This window comes from Cricetulus griseus, assembly GCF_003668045.3.
Source record: "Cricetulus griseus strain 17A/GY chromosome 1 unlocalized genomic scaffold, alternate assembly CriGri-PICRH-1.0 chr1_1, whole genome shotgun sequence".
Taxonomy (NCBI): Eukaryota; Metazoa; Chordata; class Mammalia; order Rodentia; family Cricetidae; genus Cricetulus; species Cricetulus griseus.
The window spans coordinates 105,449,294-105,469,802 of record NW_023276807.1 but is presented as its reverse complement, the minus strand read 5'-3'; the positions used below and the strand labels follow the sequence as shown (position 1 = coordinate 105,469,802).

General features: G+C 46.0%; 1 long non-coding RNA gene across 1 annotated transcript; it reads left to right on the top strand.

Moving 5' to 3' along the window:
* Positions 1-39: 39 nt before the first annotated feature.
* Positions 40-8,298, top strand: LOC107979003. The gene is made up of 4 exons (XR_003479496.2): positions 40-80; positions 4,620-4,780; positions 7,223-7,299; positions 7,939-8,298. It is a non-coding gene; the product is annotated as an uncharacterized LOC107979003 (long non-coding RNA).
* The last annotated feature ends 12,211 nt before the right edge of the window (positions 8,299-20,509 follow it).

Genomic DNA, 20,509 nt, shown 5'->3' with positions numbered 1-20,509 from the left:
GAGTAGCCAATGGGGAGGGAGAGATCGGGGGCGGGGCGTGCGACGACAGCTGGGCGGACGGGACGCAGGAACTTGTGCAGGTTAGGTGTTGCTAGCTTAGACTTCCGGCTGCGTTTTGTGTGGAGAGTTCCGAGCACAAGGGTGTAAATGTTTGGTCAGTTCTCTGCTCTGGGGGAGGTTACAGTGTTGAGAGTTGTTGAAGGACGCCTTCTGTCCTATCCAGGTCTCTGCATCTGCTTCATTCCTCTCCTGTCTCACATTCCGAGACCTGGACTACAGCTTGTGTGTCCACTCGAAAGGGCCAAAACTCTTTATTACTTAGCTTCGCTCTTATTAAAATCATTTGATCAACATATGGTACTGTTTGCCAGGGTTGAGCATGAGCCAATTATGAGTGACCCTGGCCCAGAAGCACGGTTTTAGGATACCCCAAATTCTATGTTCCAACGTGAAAGCAGTTTCAGTTTGTGTAGTGTAACAGCAGAACAAAGAAAGCCATAATTCAAGACATAAAATGTATTGGTGGAAACATTAAGTAGATGTGTTAGACCCCCGAAAACTCAAGTATTCGGGGTCCCAGGCCACGTTCGCGGTCACCCCAATCACCAGGCAGATTTGAGAGCTTGCTGCAAACTGCACGAGGCTTTATTGTAATTTAACGAGCTAACCCCATGTTAGCTCGGGTCTTTCACCCACCCGCCATGGCGGACAGCTAGAAAAGACGGCTCCTTGGGTCTCCCAAAAGATCTTATAGGGCAGCGTAAGGGGAGTGTCTAGGGGTACGCACAGGCTCACGATTGGTGTGCCTCCAGGCTTGGAGGGCTTGCCCTGTGTTGATTGGTCAACTGGTTGTTATGGCCCATAGGCCCTCCCAGGGTGGTTGCTATGCTCTCTACATCATTGCTGTGCACTTGTCCGTAAAGCACACCCAGGGTCGTAAAGCATAGCGCCACCAGCTAACCTCTGATTGGCTCCCTGTCACGAGGCAGGCATCTGACTTTCTAGTGTCTAGGTCAAGGTCATAGAAACACGTGTTCGGCCGTTATGGCTGCCAAAAGGGAAGCCGGTTCCTTCAGATGATAAGAGCAAAGAAGAAAATTCTTAGTTTATCAGAATGTTAGGTCTGACACAGTGGGGCAAAAGGATGGCTATTTAATGAACTAAAGATAGGCCAAGATAAATTGTAATTAGGCTCTGGACCTACAACATTCCAGCCTTTCCACAGTCATTGAGGTTTTAATCTATCAGCCTTTGTAAACAGTTTGCAGGGGTCCTGGTTCACTGGTGTTTTATAGGACAAGTGCCCTGATTTGCTAATTCATTAGGGCAGAGAGAAAGAGATGGAGGGGGCAGTGAAGAGAGGGTGTGCTGTTAGAGCACCAGTGAAATTAAAAGACAAAATTAGGTTGATTCTGTGGCATTTGATTGTTACAAAACAGACAACTGAAAAGGGTACAGTGTCAATCATGGGAGCTTATCGAACATTTTTAAATAAGTACCAAGGCCTCTCCTCTTGTTTTCTTTTCAGGGATACCATTTAATTTAATTGTATGATTTGTCTGCACTCAGTTTAATCCCTTCTCAAATCTCAGCCCCACATTGTTCTTTGTTATTGTCAGAAAACCTGGTGAGTTGTTTTGAACAGAACTGTTTCCCTCCTGTAAGATAATGTTACTGCACAAGTCACCACAGTGTTTTCATAATAAACTTGAGAACTGAGAAAGTCAGGTTTGAATTGTCTCAGTGGGAATGACTAGTGCTTTTTATTAAACAAGATAAATCCATTGATCAATTTTGGAATTTGTAGAATTCCAGGTAAAGAAAAATAAAGATCAAGGCCACTGTGTAACCTCTCTGGCAACTCCTTGGCATTCTTCAGAAGAACTTGGGGACCTGTTTGTCTGCCATATGACATATGACTGCAATTTGTCTTGTTGCTGGCCTGCCCTTGTGAAAGGAATCTGTGCTGCTTCAGTAGGACTTGATTGTTAAACCATAGAACTTGAGAGTTTGTTTTTAGGTTTTTACTTAAAATGGCGTGTTTTCAGGTAGAACTTAACAAACTAAATGATGTGTCTAATTAGTGTAGTTTCTGGTTATAAATATGTGTATTTCATGACTAAAATGATTGACAGAATGGTAAGTTCTTTTTTTTTTTTTTTTGGTTTTTTGAGACGGGGTTTCTCTGTGGCTTTGGAGGCTGTCCTAGAACTAGCTCTTGTAGACCAGGCTGCTCTCAAACTCACAGAGATCCACCTGCCTCTGCCTCCCGAGTGCTGGGATTAAAGGCGTGCACCACCAACACCCAGCCAGAATGATAAGTTCTTAACAAACATACATTTTTTTGTCAAGTCATGTGATCTTAGAGTTCAATTTGTCTCAGATAAGCTGTTAATTAGAACCTTAGCCTGTGTTAAGTTCTTTAAGTGGTAAATCAGTGAAGCCAAGTAGAAACAGATTTTTGGGTTATGGTTCATGTTTTGTCCCAGATCCAAGAGTAGCGCCTGAGTGCCATGCTCAGTGAATAATGAGTTTTCCCTACTTTTCTTTGACTTGGCTTAAAAAAACAAAGACAGTTCTTCTGTGGGGACTGAATATTTTCTATTTTAAGCTACATGGGCAAACATCAGGATGCTTAATCATTACTGTGTGAGTGTAGTAAATAAATGTTTCCTTGCTTTGAAAAAAAAAACAAGGCAGAGTGTGAAAAGGGACTAGAGTGTGACAGGTATCATCTGATAATATGCCGACACTGGCCCTTTTGTTAGGGAGTAATATGGCCTGGTGGTCAGGGCTTTGAATGGAAATATTTATAGTAAATTGTCATATTGTTTGGGAATAGCTTTAAAAAATACTCTAGTTTTAAGAGGTGAGGCTTCTTGTGAGACTGTGGCAAAACACTAACAGTGCAGAAGCCAGTGATGAACACCGTGTGTGTGTGTGTGTGTGTGTGTGTGTGGGGGGGGGGGGTTATGCAGTTTTCTTTTGAAATTTTCTGGGATAAGACTTAAAACATCCTGTGGTTTTCCCTGGAAGTAACCAGGTCACCAAATTGCTCCCATCCTGAACATGGTTTCTCTTCAATCTTGGGTCTTATTTGTTGTGAGACTTAAAAGAAATGGTACATGTCCACGACTGGCACATCCATCTGTAGAGACAGATGAAGTGTAAAACTGCTGTATGTGGAGACAGGTAAGTATATCTCATCCCAGGGGTGAGGCCCTTGGGGACCCTGAACAGCTTCTCAATACAACCCACAGGGTTCTACTGCTAGGAGGCTTACCTTCCTATGCTGCCACCTGGTGGCCACTTGGGAGCTACTCGAGTGGCAGCCACCTCTAGAAGCTACTACCTCTTAGGCAGTTCCACAGTCCCCCTGATGTCCAGAACTTCACCACCCACCTGGCCAGAAACCTGCTGGTGAAGATGGAGCTACCTAGAGAAAACACTTGGGGCAGCTAGCTGTCTGAGATCCCATTCAGCAGTGGTCAAGGCGGTCCAGCAGAGACAGAAAGATGAAGGAAGATAAATGAAAACATGGGGTGGACCCATAGAGGATGGAATGGTGTTTATAAAGAAAAGCAGTCCTCAAAAGGTCATGCAGATGGCTCAACAGCATGACTGTGGGTATGATATGCATTACAGCAGAATGCCTGCCATGTGCCAGGCTCTTTAAGATATCCTCTTGTAGAGAAGTCCCAAGACTTGCTGCGGAGAGGAACGGCTGGCCAGGTTATGTGACTCACACAGCTGGAAGAAGGCAGAGCTCTTGAATATTTCTTCACACTGACCCAACATGCACTGGGGTGGAAAGCAGAACCAGAGTGTGTCTTCCAATGGTGTTCCTTACTGCTTCAGCAGCATGGTGGTCTCTCAGGGGATGGCTCTTCATCCCCTCATGTAGCTTGGAGGCTGGCCAGTTTGGAGACACCTGAGATTGATGGTTCATCTTATACAATAGTGGGTGCTTACTGGGGGATGCTGAAAAGTGAGTTACAGGATCATTTAGGAATGACAGTTTTTCCTTTGTGGGTTCCCTTTCTCTTAGTTGCTGGCCCCAGCATTCCTGCCATCCCAGTTCACCCACTGTGAGGAAGATGGCTGTGTGGACAATGACTACACACAGAGAGAGCTATGAAAGAGCCAACATTTACTCCTTCATAGTTCTGTGGGCAGAAGTCTAGAGTCAACCTCCCTGGGCTGAAGCCAGGGTGTGACAGATCTGGCTCTCCTTGGGGCCCCAGGGAGAGTACATGAGGCTTTCTTGAGTGTGTGCTGCCCTTGTATCTCCCACTACCATCTGCCCTTTCTCTTTGGCTTCCTCCAGCCCTCCTTGACCCCTCTGATAAGAGAAAGCCCATGATTACATTGAGCCCTCAGTGATATAGGTGGGCCTCAGTCTCACTTCCTTAACTACTTCTATGTGGTTTTGTTACTACAGCACTTAGGATAGGGCACATTTGGGTGCCATCATTTAGCTCTGAGGCAGAACAGTACCAGTGTTTGGATCTGCTGTCTCCCAAAAGCAAATGTATTGGAAGCTTGGTTCCTAGTGCAGCAGTGTTCAGAGGCAGCTGTCCTACCGCATGCTTCTACCATAAATTCTTATCTCACCACAGGCCAGAAGTCATGTGAAGAATAGGCCCTCTTCTCTCTCAGTTGATTGTTTCAGGTATTTCATCACAGTCATGCAAAGTTGACAACACACAGGACCTCCAACAAACCTCACAAATGAACCCTACTCCTCCGTGCATTGTGAAGAAGCAATTTTCCAAAAGAGGTAATGTGGGAAGCAGTGTTTCCCCCTGCCTGGGGCTAGGAAGGCAGGAGGATGTGGCCTGAGGGCTCTCATGGACCATCCCTACCTCCCTTGATGACTGCAGGGATGGACCTTTGACCTCTGTCTTTCCTGTGAGGTCACCCCTCGTGCATTGGCCAGCTCCTCTCCAAGTGCTCCTCTGTCCTCTGTCCACTGTGGGCATGGAGCCTGACATAGGGTAGGATCTTTTTTTTTTTCTTGTTTGAGACAGGCTCTTGTGATTTAGTCATGACTGGCCCGGAACTCAGAGAGATAGCCCAACTTTGATTCTATAATGCTGGTATTAAAGGTGTGTGCCATACCAGTGGACTCAATTCCTGGATCCTACAGTGGATGGATAGAAAGAACTCCTGAAAGTTTTCCTCTCACTTCCACACATTCATACAATGACAGAAAATTTAAACTAAATCTTAAAAATCCATTTTAATAGAAAGGTATATATATTTCTTTGTAGTTACTTTCAGGTACCTTTGCTTCCTGCACCTGCTAATATCAGCCCAACATAGCCCCTGAGAGCTACTGCCACCTTGTGGCCTCATCTTTATTCTATTTTTTTTTTTTTTTTTTTGTCTTATCAGTCTTCTATGGTGTTACCACTCCTTTTTGCCACTTAAATTTGTTTTCAGTCTATTAATATTGTGTGTTTGTGTGCGTGCGTGCGTGCGTGTGTGTATGGGGGGGGCGGGTTGCATGCATGCATATGTCTGCTCATGCTCAGAGGCCTGTGTGGGGGAATGCATGTAGAGACCAGAGGTGGCATCAGATGTCATTCCTCAGGAATAGCGCCCCTATTACAATCATGGTGCTACTTCCAGCTTTTCATGTGGATTCTGAGATTGAACTCAGGCTTCATGCTTGGCAGCAAGCACTTTATCTACTGAGACGTCTCTCTCCCCAGTCCCCATTAGTACTGTTTGTGAAGTAGCTTCTTGATCAGCTCAGTCCTCTACATGACATGCCTTCCATCACTTATATATCATCTCATTTTCTTATCTTATTGCATTTGCCTTGATTTAATGTTTATTTTTTAAATTGAAATCTTTGTTATTTTGTCCTATTTTGGGGATATGGTGTCACCATGTAGCCCAGGCTGGCCAAGATCTTGACACCCTTCAAGCTTATTTTAGAGAATCCTTTGTTTATTTTGAATGCATAAAATTGTGTTTATTTGTGGGGTGTTGCATGACATTGTCACACATGCACACATTGTGAGACATTTGATCATGGTAAGCTTGTCTATTGTCTCTAATATTCATCAAATCTTTGTTGTGAAACACAAAACCTTCCCTTTTAAGATTTTTTTGGGGAATGCTTTGAGAATACAGTTTTAAGGGAGGTTCCCCCCCCCTTCAGGGTACAAGGCATACCCAGACACCAAATTCTTAGCACAACAGAGATTATTACTCTGGAGGGTCAAGCAATGGGAGTGGGGGGAGGAGAGGCTGCAAAGGCAGATAGCAAGCAGAAGCAAGCAAGAGCAGGTGCTTCTGCAGGAATGGGGTTTTTAAGGGGAAAGGGGGGGTCTGTGCTAGTGTGAGCTGGTAAATCCTCATTGGGCATGTTAGCTAAATAATGAGATTTGATTGTTGGACCATGATGTTTTATCTCAGGAATGAGTCAGTGGCCAAATAAGGGAATGGACCTTGGGGGCTAGCTTTAGGAATATAATCTAACTGTTTTTAGCAATGGGAAGGAGGGTAAACCTGCCCATGCCATGTTAGCCATGCCTGGGCTTGTTAGAGCCCTCAACAGCGTACTGTTATCTAGTTATCATGTGGATGTTATTTCACATTATAACTCAGTGTCCATTATCCATCTTTTCCCGTCCTCTTCTCCGTTCAGTTGATGTTGGATTGTGATGGTGTCCACCCTACCTTGTCTCTGACTTCAATGAAGTCAGTTTGAAGCTTACTACTATAGCCCTTGCTATCAGCTCCTAGTATTAAAGGGCACTCTGTTCCAGCATGTCCAAGACACCTTCCTGTCATGTCAGTGCCTTTCTTTAAGCCAGCCGTCCTCTCCTGGGATGACTTCACCAAGCTCGCTCTTCTCACTTTCATACTTTACCACCCTATCCCAAGTCTTTTTTGAGTTGCCTCACAAAATCACAAGTTGAGGGCTTTGTGGATAGGGGGAGGTGGAGGGGTGAGGTGGGCTCATGTGGTTTGCTCATCCATCTGCCAATGTCTGCTTTGTAAATAGTATCATTGAGCTTAGCTGTGTTCATTTACTTGGAGAGGACCATGTGCAGCTTTGCACTGCAGCACCATGGTGGGGAGCGTGGGCCTTACGGGAGTGCAGTAATTGCCCCTGCTCCTTATTGAAAGTTTGTGACCCTAGGTGTTACATGCAGCTAAATTCACACTCAGGGCAAAGGATGCCCAAAGTGTGTCCTACCCACAGGTCTCACTGAAGAAGGTGTCACCATGTCTCTATAAGGCAGAAATGTAGTCCTGGACAGAGCAAAGTGTAAATGAATGGTAAGCCTTGCCTACTCACTCCAAAGCTGCCAGATCTGGAGAAGACCGAGGTGGGGAAGTGGGCCCATCTGTTGCTCAGTCAGTTGCCCTGATCTAGGCTGTGTGGCCACACCAGTCCCTCCTTTGCCCAAACTGGTGTGACCCTCCTTTCACAGCAGCTGTCCTTGCATTAGCACACAACCCCCTCCATCACAGCCCCTCCACAGAGGCCACCTCACTTTTCTATCCCAACTCCCCCACAGACCTGCATGTCTCCATGCTTTCCACCATGACGATGATGGACTAAACCTTGAAACCTGTAAGCCAGCCCCAACTAGAGAGATGGCTCCGCAGTTAACAGCACTGGCTACTCTTCCAGAGGTCCTGAGTTCAATTCCCAGCAACCATATGGTGGCTCACTACCATCTGTAATGATAAATGGTGCCCTCTTCTGGCATTCAGGGATACATGCAGGCAGAACACTGTATACATAATGAATAAATAAATCTTAAAACAAAACAAAACAAAACAAAAAATCTTGCCATGGTCGTAGTGTCTCTTCACAGTAATCAAACCCTAAACAAGACAGTAAATAACTCAAAATAGTTTCAGGAAGTCCCTGAAACTGACCTGATTCCTGAAACTGACCTGATTCTCTAGACTCCTCCCTGCCAGAATAGACAATTAAAGCTGAGAGTCTGCCACAGAGGCGAGAAGCCAAGCTGCAAGGAAGATTCTGAGCTGCAGAAAAGACTCCTGGAGGAGAAATGCTGCAAAGAAGACTCTGAGAGCAGCCTGGAAGGAGCAGAAGCCAGCCAAGCACCTGGAAAGGACAATCCCAACCTGTCATGCTGCCTGTAGGCTGAGCAGTGTGCCCTAGGTTCCCAGCTTTATAAGCTCTGACCCATGCTGAAGTGGGCTTTGGTGATGCAGGTGTTTTTGAGCCATTTCTGCTCCTGTAAGTAACCCCTCACCCACACTCCTGTGAGCAACCCCAATAAAACTCCTTGATTCACCAAATTGGACTTTGGTGGTATCCATATTTCAGTCTGTCATGGGTTCCCTATCAGGGATGAGCAGACATGTGTTGAACCTCTCCCCTGGGGGGAAAATTGTATCACACAATAGGTGGCACCATCCCATAGACTTGGGTACTGGAATGGAATAAAAAGGAAAAGTCACTCAGCCTCTCTCTGTTTCTGCCTCCCTGCCTCCCCCTCTCTCTTCCTCTCCTACTCTGTCACTTTCCTGCTTTCTTCACCTCCATCTTTCCTTCCTCCCTCTTTTCCTTTTCCCTGGTCTGTTCCCTTTGTTTCTCTTCATCTTTCTCCTTATCTCTCTTTCCTCTCACCTCCCTCCCCACTTCTTGTCCCTCTCTCTCTTTCCCCTATGTAGCCCTCTCATCTCTCTCTGTCTCTGTCTCCGTCTCTGTCTCTCCTTCCCTTCCTCCCTGCTTTCCTCTTTCCAGGCTCCCTTGAGGTAAGCAGACTTTCCACAGCTTCAACCACCAAGATGTTCTGCATCATCACAGGCTCACAACAGAGCCAAGGCCTGAACCCTAGGAACCATGGAACAAATCTAACTGTCCCTCTAATGTGTTCTTCTGTGTCAGTGCTTCTCAACCTTCCCAATGCTGTGACCCTTTGATACAGTTCCTCATGTCATGGTAACCCCCAACCATACAATTATTTGCATTGTACTTCCTAACTAATTTTGTTACTGTTATGAATTATAAATGTAAACATCTGTGTTTTCTGATGGTCTTAGGTGACCCGTGTGAAAGGGTTATTTGACCCTGGGGGTTACCACCCACAAGTTGATAACCACTGTTATGTACTTGTCACTGAAATGGTAAACTGAAGAAACCAGCATGTTCCAGAAGAGGAGAGCAGTTAGCAGCAACCTGGCAATCCCTCCCTGCAGTGTCTGGTGCAGAGCCACCCAGAGGTGATCTGTGGGTAGTGGCAAGTTTTCTTTTCTTTGGACTTAGCAATATTCAATTTTTAAAGAAGAACATACATTATTTTTAAATTAAAGGTTATGTCACTCCACAATCCCTGCACAAGGTGTGTGTTTGTGTGTGTGTGTGTGTGTGTGTGTGTGTGTGTGTGTGTGTGAGAGAGAGAGAGAGAGAGAGAGAGAGAGAGAGAGAGAGAGAGAGAGAGAGATCCAACCTTATAGAACTGAAGCTGGCAGAGCCCCAGGCTGTCTCCATGCAGGCCCCTCCCAGGACACCTGCAACCTGATTTCCTAGAGAGCACCTAATTCACAGTTCTAGAACAATGTATATGTATCAGACTCATGTTCCTCACAGATACTGAGTTTTACCCACACTACACTGCTCATTTTTCCTTATAACTAAAACCCCTCAGGGCTATTTGGATATGCAAGGTAGCTTTCGATGCCCTGTTATCTTGTTGAATGAATGCTGATTCAATTTATCTAAACCCTATCCAAGGGCATTTAAAATGTTTCCAATTCTTACCAGCCAGGCATAATGGTTTATGCCTTTAACGCCAACACTCAGGAGACAGAATCAGGGTGTATCCTCGTGAGTTCAAGGCTAACCTGGTCTACACAGCAAGTGCAAAGCTAGCCTGGTCTCATAGTGAGTTCTGGAACAGCCAGAACTATGTAGTGAGACCCTGTCTCAAACAAATCATAAAATAAAGTTTCCAATTCTTTTGAACATGCATCCACATACTTAAATTATAGAAGTGATAGAGAATTGTTATAGATACTTCCAGCCAGCCAGAATATAGAAAGCAAAAACCTAAAGGAAGTTCGTCTGAGAAAAATGGCCTTCACCACAAATGCTTCTGGGTGTATCAGATAGTAACATAGGAAAGACTGACTGCGACCTCTGTCTCATGTTGGCTCAGAAAGTCCCCTCTATGCAGTTGCAGATCTGTGTGGGAGGTGAAAATGAAAAGCTCCTAAGCCTCAGAAGGGCTCTCATCCCATTTGCCATTATCAACTGTCAAAATAAGAACTTCTGTCATCAAAGAGGGTTAAAAAAACAACAAACAACAACAACAACAACAACAACAACAACAAACCCCACAGGGTTTCCTCCGTGTAGCTCCGACTGTCTTGGAAATCATCTTTAGATGAGTTATAGAGATCTCCTGCCTCTGCCTCCCAAGTGCTTGGGATTAAAGACATGTGCCACCACTGCCCAGCATGAAAGAAACTCTTTTTTTTCATTCATTTATTTAGCTCATAAAGAAAGTCATGCACAATTATGATACACAATATTCACAATGGCATGGCTAAATTAAGCCAATTAACATGTTACATCACACATATTCATCATTTTTGTTTTGAGAACACTTAAAGTATACTATCTCACACCTTTTAAAATATAGCATATTGTTATCAACCATATTTATCATGCTCTCAGTAGACCTCAAGACTTCACAGAGTCCATGCCTCTTGTCCAACTGCAGTTTTATATCCTTAAACCAATCCTTTCCCCATTGTTAAAATTCTGTTCTCTGTTCATCATTTCTAGGTTACACATAAAATTGAAATTGTGTGGCATTTGTCTTCCAGTGTGTCACTTATTTATTTATTTATTTATTGGCAAAGAAACTCTTATAATGAGGGGCTAGTTGGTTATAGCTGTCATCTGTGTGAGGACTCATGTCCAGAATAGAATCATAGTTCATAGAGGATAGAAAACCCCATGGAGGATGGTGCACTTCACAGAATGTGTGTTAGTTATTTTTTCTTGTTATCTGGCAGAGCAACTTAAGGAAGAGTTTATTTGTGGCTCTCAGTTCAAGAGCACAGTTCATCATGGCAGGGAAGGCATGTGCTTATAGTCAGGAAGCAGAGCCATGGATGCTGGTGCCCAGCTCACTTTCTCCTTTTTATTCAGTCTAGGACCCCAGTCCATGGGATGGAACCACACACATTCAGAGTGGATCTTCCCATGTCCATTAGACAAATCTAGAAACTCCCTGGCAAATATACTCCACAGTTTGTTTACATGGTGAGTCTAAATGTCATCAAGTTGACGGGATGAACCACCACACAAGGATATTGACAACAAACATGGAAAAGTGCTGAATTTCATCAACCATGAAAAAAATGCACAACAAAATCACAATGTGAAGCTACTACCTACTCCACCAACAATTGAAAAGAGAAAGCAGTATTACATGGAATGTCATCTTGTGCTATTGGGTTTCGAGTTATTTGTTATGCAGCTGTAGCTAGCTAATGCAATCATCTGGGAAGTTTTAGGAATGGTTCAGAGGGTGAAAGTGTTAGCATCCAGGCAAACCTTGGCTCCACCCCTTGGGAACCTGGCACAGTGCTTAACCCTTCTGCGCTTGGCAAGCAGTATCCTCATTCTGTAAGTGGGTGCAAGCTACTTTAAGAGACAAGCCCGCCTTACCCTCCATCCCCCCACCATTTCTCTGAGGAGGCAAGTCACTGTCTCTCTGTCTCTGTCTCTCTCTGTCTCTCTCTGTCTCTCTGTCTCTCTCTCTGTCTCTCTCTCTGTCTCTCTCTCTGTCTCTCTCTCTCTCTCTCTCTCTCTCTCGTTTCTCTTTCTCTCTTCTCTCTCCCCTCACTCCCCGCCTTTCACCCAATAAACTTCCTTCCCATGTAAGTTTTTCCTGATGGTGTGTTTGCCCCCTGCCATGGGATCCATGGTCCCACCTCAAGCCACATATCATAAAACAAAATTGTACCTTTGGGAGTCAGGTTTTGAAAGACTTATTTTTAAATTATGTGTGTGTGTGTGGGGGGGTGCTGATGGTTGCAAGTATAGGAGGGCATCAAACCCCTTGCAGCTGGAGTTACAGGTGGTTGTGCATCACCTGGTATGGGTACTAGGAACTGAACTTGGGTCTTCTGCAAGAGCAGTCCATTCTTTTAAGCCCTGAATAATTTCATCAGCTCACTGGGACTCAAGGTTTTGGAGCTGACTGTATTTTCTTTTCAGATGTAGTATAAAGCCAGGCAAAGGCAGGGCATACTGTAATCTCAGCACTGGGAGTCTAGGCAGGAAGAGGCCAGCTTCGGCAACATGGTGAGATATGTCTTACCCTCCCAAACCCAAAGCTTTAAAAACATTGAAGTTTTTGGAGAGCTTTTTACTTTAATTGAATTTCATCATAATGGCTCTGATCCCCACTTTCTGTAGCTGACTCTTCTTTGATCTGCAGATTTCGTCCCAGCCCTGGCGAGCTCTGGCCACTCTGGGTCAGAACATCACTGAAGCTGCTGTGCCCTGTGCTGGATGCCAAGAGGGAAAGACAATTCATGTGAGAAAATGCTCACAAGCAAGCATGCACGAGCATGTCACAGAGATGGGCTCTGACCTTTAAAACCAATTATCTGCAGGGACACAGCAAGCTGAGCTGTGAGCTGCCACCTATGGGATGCACTGCACAAGCTTTGGAACATACACCAGCTGTTCAGTCTGATTCTGCCCTTTGAATGACCAAACCATGTTGTGTCCCTAGAGCCTTCTATATGGGACCCAACTCATTGCTGCAACCTTGCCCACAGATGGCATGGCTGTCCTTGATGGGACTCACAGCAGGGGCAGGGACTGGCCCTTGTTCTGGCCTTTTGACAGGACAGCTTGACAGGCTGATCCTGAGATGTGCACTCTTTTAAAGAGCAGGAACTCTGCCATGACATCCATTCCAGGCTCAGGTCTCCTATGCTCAAGCTACACCCAGTGTCACAACTCACTTTCTGTTGCCTGCAGATCAAGATATAGAATTCTCAGCTATTCTTCAGCACTTTGTCTGCCTGTATGCTTCCACATCCCACCATGATGAAAATGGACTAAACCTCTGAAACTGTAAGCCACCCCAATTAAATGTCTCTTCACAGCAATAGAAGCCCTAACTAAGACAGCCATCCCAGTCACACTGGTACTTCATTCCCACACTCACTCACACTGACCACAGAGGGTTATGACATTAGTTACCCACTGCCCTCCACCACATCCTTCCCACATGCAAAATGCCTTCATTCCTATCATTCTCAAAGCCCTGTGAATTCTAATATTGCCTTGAGATACTCACACCATCAATGCTAAGTCCCAATGCTAAATCTCTACTTTCTCTGAGGTTGGGCCTTGCATTAAGAGTCTTGAAAGTTGTCCTTTGACCTCCACATACATGGCATGATGTATATCCCACCCAAATAAATAAGATAAAAACAAAAGTATACATGCAATCTAGTGGTTTCTACTGTACACACAGGCAGGTAAAGTCATTGTGAGAAGTAAATACCTACTCACCTTCCTTATTCACTAACACCCACTTGTGACACCCAGTTCTTGTCTCTCCCTCCCTGCTGTGGGAACCGCATGCAAACGGGGTCTTATAATTCCTGGCTTGTGTAAATGGCTTCTTTAAATTGACATCAGATTTTAAAGGTACACCTATGCTGTGTCCTGTTTCAGAGCTTCACTCCTTTCTGTGGTTAAATACTATTCCTTGCTGTCTCTTTGTATGGACAGACCATGTTTTCTTCCCTTGACATTTGATGGACATTTGGGCCACGCCCACCTTTTTGGCTTCTGTGAACAGATGTGTGTGCACTTTGTGTGGATATCTTCTTTCATTTTAGATATTAGTCACTTTTCTTGCCGCTACAACAAATGCTGGGCCTAAGCAACTTAAGGGATGGTGCTATGTTGGGGTATGGTTTGAGGGTACAGTTCATCGTGGTAGGGAAGTATTGTCACAGGAGGCAATTGGTTACATTGTGTCAACTGTCAGTGTGAGGTAGCTGGTTACATTGTGTCCTTTGTCAGAAAGCGGAGCATACAGGTGGATAGCTTGCTTTTTTCTTTTTATTCAGTCTGACTACAGCCCAGGGGATGGTGCCACTCTAGCAGACAGGTCCCAGGACATCTCCTAAGTGATTTTGAATCTGGTAGTGCTGACAGGAGAGATTCCCCACCACAGGTGTGTGTGTACCCAGAATTGGCATGCTGGGCCTCATAGAATTCCACTGGAGAAAGGAGCAGACTGGCTTCCAGAGCAATCTCAGCGGTTCACGTCCCCGTCAGCAGCACCCACGTCCTTATTTTTCTGTCTTTGTGGACTCATGTCATTATCTCCTTTTGGTTTGGATCTGTAGTTCTCTGCTGGCTAATGAGCCCAGCATCTCTTCATAGGCCTCCGCAGAACACCTGCCGAGGTCGTTGCCTCTTTATAATTCTGTTTATAGGACTGATTTTCGAATTCTGATACAATCTCTTAGCAGATGTGCGGTTTAAAGTGTTTTCTCATGGTGGGTTGTCTTTCTCCTCTTTGAGCATGTCCTTTGATAAGCAATGTAGCAATGTTTTGGTTTTGATGTATCTCCTTTGCCCAACATTTTGTTATTGTTCCCCCCTTTCTGTTTTTGTTTTTCTGGTTGATGCTAAATTGAGACTATGATGATGCAATCCTATGTATTCTGTCTGCGTGGTGTCCATTACTGGCCTGAAGCTTGCCAATTTGGTCAGGCTGGCTAACCAGCAAGCCCCAGGGATCCTGCTGGCCCTGCCTCTTCAGTGCTGATAGAACACATTGCTGACTTTTTTTGCGTGGGTTCAGGTCCTCATGTGTGTGACTGAGCCACCTCTCTAGCTCCCACCCTGTGTCTTCTTGGGTGGTAGAGTTTGAGCTCCTCTAGGCAGCCATCTGATCCTATGTGAAGAAACCCAACAGTTCGGCTTGGAAAAGAGGGAAGGTCCGTCCCTGTTGCAACCTGCAGAGCTGCCAGGGGTCCTAGGATAGAGCTGGGCCAGTCAGTGTTGGGGAGTACTCAGTGAGACTGAGCCTAGCTCAGTTCCAACAGTCTGGAAGCTTCAAAGGGCAACTGAAAGACCAGCCATGGATGCTCCCTCAAGGGCAATAGGATGGAAATAGGCAGCGAGGGTCTTAAGGAGGAAGGTTTTCTGTCTTATAGAGGCTAGGCAGGAATTCTCAGAGTTGAGTCAGAACCAGCTCCAAGTCTCCCTCCACATAGGGAAGAGCTGTTGCAGGTTGGGGAAGGGCTCTCCCTGGTGTCCAGATTATAACCAAAGAGCCAAAGACCCATTGCCTATCCTTGAGCCTCTGGGGTTGCAGAATCTCCTGGACCACTCTATTTGGTCTGGGAATCCTGCTTCAGGCTCTTTTACCTGGCTAATAGTAATCTTTCTATTTGGGTCCTAATCTGGCTGTCACCTTCTCTGGGCAGCATTCCAGGGTTTGCCACTTTGGTTTCTCCATGTCCCTTCTCTGCCCGGCTCCCCCTGGCATGGGCATGCTGGGATATCTTTGCTTTCACTGGGGCTGCAGGCAGCTAGCTGTCCCAGGGCTCTGACAGAGCTGTTTTCCCTTCTGCCCTCCCTCATTCCTGCTTCCTTGCTGGGAGCATTCACCCCCATCGCTTTGCTGATTCCCCCATGCTGGGATAATTGCAGAGCTGGCAGGGGACTGGCAGAGCCTGATGCCCTGTTGAGTCAGGCCTCCTTCTGGTCCCCTCCTTGCCTTCAGGTCCTCCAAGCCAGCCTGATTTACTGGACATAGTGCGCCTATTTGCCAGGTGTCTGGCCCTGTCTGGAAACAAGTGGTTTGCCTCTAGGTGATAAATGGGCACAGTGGGGCTCAACCCGAAGCCAGTGTGTGTGAGCCGTGCAGCCTAGCTGCCTCTGCTCTTATTGCAGACTTCAGCCAAGAAAGCATTTAAAATACAAACCCCCGGTCCTGATTTTCCTTTGCTCCTGGAGTTCTCTTCACACACATATATGTTTTGAGAAATCAATGCCAGAAATTGTGTTCAATATGCCCTTTAGCTGGAAAGATGACACTCCTTTGGTTCCTCGATTTGTATTCCTCCCACCTTGAGGTGACCATGGCATGGGGTATGTCCTCTCAAGGCTCAGGATGAACAGCCTTGTTCCATGCTGCTTTGTGTCAGTGGGGGAAGTTTGGTGTCTTTGGCTTGTGAGTATTCTGAGTGATGGCTCAATGTGGCCCTTCCGGGCTCGCTGAGGCAGCTTGCACAGTCAGGAAGTGGCCCTGAGAGCCTATCAGTTCCTCATTTCCTTGCTGGATCATGGTGTGATCTCACCCACACCTGCTCCCCTCTAAACTGGGCTCACCTGTTTTATAGCGCTGTTGAAGACCAGATGTAGTTGTGGCTGCCTGAAATCTTTGGAAAAAGCATAGACCTCTTTGTATTTCTGCTTTATTGAATGCTTCTGATGTAAACAAAATGTTCCTGTGTAAACATAAAAAAAAAAAAAAACCATCACCAGACTAAAACTCATGCACTGAGAAAAGTTGAAGCTCATACAAATCTATAAAATGCAGTCTCACACTGCGTCTCAGGGGCTGCTGCTTGCATTTAGCCAGTTACAGAGATAGAGACAAGACAAGAGGAGTCTCAGGCTGGGGAGGCTGGGCTCTTCCTGGCTCTGCATACGCACAGCTGTGTGTTCTGGGCAAGTCATGCAGCCCTAGGAGCTTGGTTCTCCTTGTTCATGGCCAGGCCACCCTCTCCATCGCCTCACTGCTGGATAGGGTGACTGCTTGCTGCCTCTCTCACAGTGGAGAGATGCTGGTCTGCTGATCTAGTACTGGCTGGTCACAGTTAGGATTTTGCAGAGGCTGAGTGGCTCCTGTCAGGGTTCCAGGGGCAGTTTTCATGGTAAATAAGCGGTATATTTTGGGCTTCTCCACCTGGTTTGCTGAAGGAAACTAATGCGATCCATGCTGTGTATTTCAAGTCATCTGTCCAGAAACTTTTAAAAATTGTAATAAAGTACACATAGCATAAAAATTTCCATCAAAATGTTTTTTTATGTCAGTTCAGTGGCACTAATTATATTCGTATTGCTGTCTGACCATTACCACATCTGTTTCCAGAACTCTTTTTTATTTTTTTACTTTACTCCCCTGCCCCACCTCTTTTCTTTTGAGGCAAGGAGTCATATAGCTTAGTCTGGCCTCAAGCTCAGTATGTAGCTGAGGGTAACCTTGAACCTCTGATTCTCTTGTGTGTCTGGCTCTCCAGAGCAGTTCACTTCCGCACAGACAGCCTCCTCATCCATCCCGTTCTATGGTCCTGGCACGGACCATCCTACTGAACTGTGACTCTGACCCAGATATGCCCTCTGAACTGTGATCAGATTGTGCAGGGTCCTATGAATACCAGCCAGTCTTTCCAGATGGGGAAACTGAGTCATAGGAAGTTGTACTATTAATCATGGAATTAGCTTGGAACTCAGGCATCTGGAGTCCGGGTTACTAATATATTCTTGACAGCTGCCTTGGTAGTGACTTTTTGTACAAGTGCCCGGAGGCACTCACTGTCAGTGGCTGGGAGTGAATGGCTCATGTCACAGGGAGATGCAGGACTGCCACTGGGTGATGCTGAACTGGGCTTGGTTCTTTCTCTCTTGCAAACCAGTGCTACTGGCTTCTCAGCTTAGTTGCATGAGGCAGTTTTTCCTGGCAGGCCAGGCTCCAAGATTCCTGGAACTCAGATCGCAGGTCCAGCAAGCATCCCCCACCCTTGTGATCTGTGCACAGAATTGGGGAGGTGGTTTGGTGCCAGGAGCAGTCATTCAACCCAAGAGTGGGCTGGTTCTACAGGGGTCTGGCAGCCAAGGGGACCCACATGAGGGCAGAGAAGCAGGCTGGGCAGGGCAGGGCAGGGGAGAGCAGAGGTTTGGGAGAGGGTGGGACACTGGTCTGTATCTGCCGTGGAAGACAGACACTCCAAACATGTTTCATCTGCTAACTGATTGAAGTAAAAACAGCTCGCCTTTGAAGAACACTGTGAAGTCTACCCCTGAAGGGCCTTCCGGCAGGGAGGCCTCTGGTGTCTACGGGATGATGGTTTATATTGAGTTTCACATCACACATAGACAGCCTTCTTCTGCCTGCTGCTCAGCACACAGGGCCCTCCCAGGCCTTAACTTGTTGTATCCCACAGGCTGAGAGCTACATTTATCCCAGCAGTGGTAGGGCCTGGGTTGTGTAAATGGCTCAGAGCCAGAGGCCTGGCTGGGGTTCAGTTCTGTGCCAGGCTGCTGGTTTGTGGTTTGTAAGTGGCCTCCACAGCTGGGGATATGTATGGGAGTGTTATAATTTATTGCAGAAAGACCTGAATCAATTGGTGTCCCTTCACCTTTCATCTCCATTTACTTTTCCCAAGACATCACTGGGGCCCTGGCATTGTCCTCCACAGGCTCTGAGGACTTTATCTGGCTGGTGTCTGTGCAATTCCGAGCCCATGGAAACCCAAGACCAGGTAAATCAGGTGGACTGATTGGGCCATGTGGATGGAGTGGTGGCAGCTATGACAAAGGCAGCTTTATTTGGAGATGAATGTCAGAACTGTGGGTGAATTCCTTGTGTGAGCCAGGGAGGGGATGCTGGTACCATACAAGGATCTCTTGAGCTGGCAGCGCTTGTGCTGAGGTGGGCAGAGATAGGGGACCCAGTATAGAGGAGGGATTGCCACTGTCCCAGCAGGAGGGACAGACAAAGCAAACCAGGCAGTAGGCAGGCCTGGCCAGACACAGGCTGGCATTGGACCTATAGTGCTTTGAGAGGTCTGCCCCTTCTAGGAGTAAGATGGGCCATAATGTTTTATTGATTTTTAATTTTAGTCTTTATATTGATGGGCATTTCTCATCCAGTGAACTTCACCCATTGGGCATGTGCAGCTCAGTGAATGGCAGTATGTTTATAATTATATCTTCATTACTTTGTGAAAAAAACAACAACTGGATCTTCTTCTCTAGTTTGAATTCTCAACCCATAGCAACTATGAATCTGTAGGTTTGTCTGCCCTGGGCACATCATAGAGCTAAGACTTCTGAGCATGTCATAGAATGTGGTCTTATCCTGGTCATGTCATGGAGTGTGGTCTTCTCCTGGGCATATCATGGAGTGTAGTCTTCTCCTGGACATGTTGTGGAGTATGGTCTCCTGGCCATGTCATGGAGTGTGGTCCCTTTCTGCAGTGAGGTCTTTTGTGACCAGCTTCCCTGAACGTCATGTTTTCATGGTCAGTCCACACTGTGGCAGGTGTTAGAACTTCAGTCCTTTCTGTGACTGGCTCATGTCAATCATCCTGATACTCCTGAGATTGTGGCAAGGAGGAACATGAGATTGAGGGCATGGTGGGTGGGTGGGGAGTCACAAAGGAGAAGAAAAGAAAGGTGGACCTGGCAAGCTACTGGGTTGGAAAACTGTGCCTTTGAACTCACTTTAATGACATAGCCATTTTGAAAGAGCTGAGTACTGGTTTCCCCTAATGCTTGTGTTGCGTCTTAAGGATTAGGGTAGAATTAGTATTTAAGGATTAGATAGGTAATGTTTGTGCAGGACACAATGTTTGAGATAAGCAAAGGAGAACTCCAAGGGTCAAGTCTCCTCCTCAGCCTGTCCCTCGCCATCAAGACCTTTGCCCTGCATATATCTGTGACTAGCCTAGGGCCATGTCATCATATTGTCACCAGCCCAGCATCTCTCAGCTGGAAAGAGGGTTTCCATATGGCCTGTAGTTCACCAGGCAGAGCTGAGTTCCACAACACCTAGCACCTTTCAGCACACGTATTTTTTTTTTTTTTTTTTTTTTTTTTAACCAGTGATGGGGCCATGTCCTGGTGAACCTGTCTGCATGGTCAGCTTTGTGTGGGCTACATATGAAGTGAAGAAGTATTCATTTTGGCTCATGTTTCTGGTGGCTAAAGTTTATGTGGCCCCATTGGTTTGAGCATGTTGTGAGGCCAACACAGTGTATGTAGAGTGAACACCCACATGTCAAGCCAGGAAATAAAGAGAATGAGGAGAGGTATCCCATATTCTCTGATGACCTGAGGACCTCCTAAAGGTCTTCAGTATCTCCCAATGTTCCCATCCTTTGCATATAGACCTTTGAGAAACAGCCACCCAAGGCTGAGCATCATCAGGTCAAAACCATAAGCTGGAAGGATATTTACCACACCCTGCCTATGGAATGCCACGGTTTCAAAGCTCAGAACTGTAGAACATTGATCATTTCGCCTCAGGATCACATGGCCTGTAGGACCTGCAGTATCTCAGGAATGTGCCATCACATGTTGCCATCCTGGGAAAGTACTCACCTTCCAAGTTGCAAGTGCAATTCCTATTTAGCATACATTGCTGTTGCACCATTGTGGAGACAGAGAATTTGAGCCATGGCAAAATGGAGACTGTGATGGTTGAAGTGTCAACTTGCT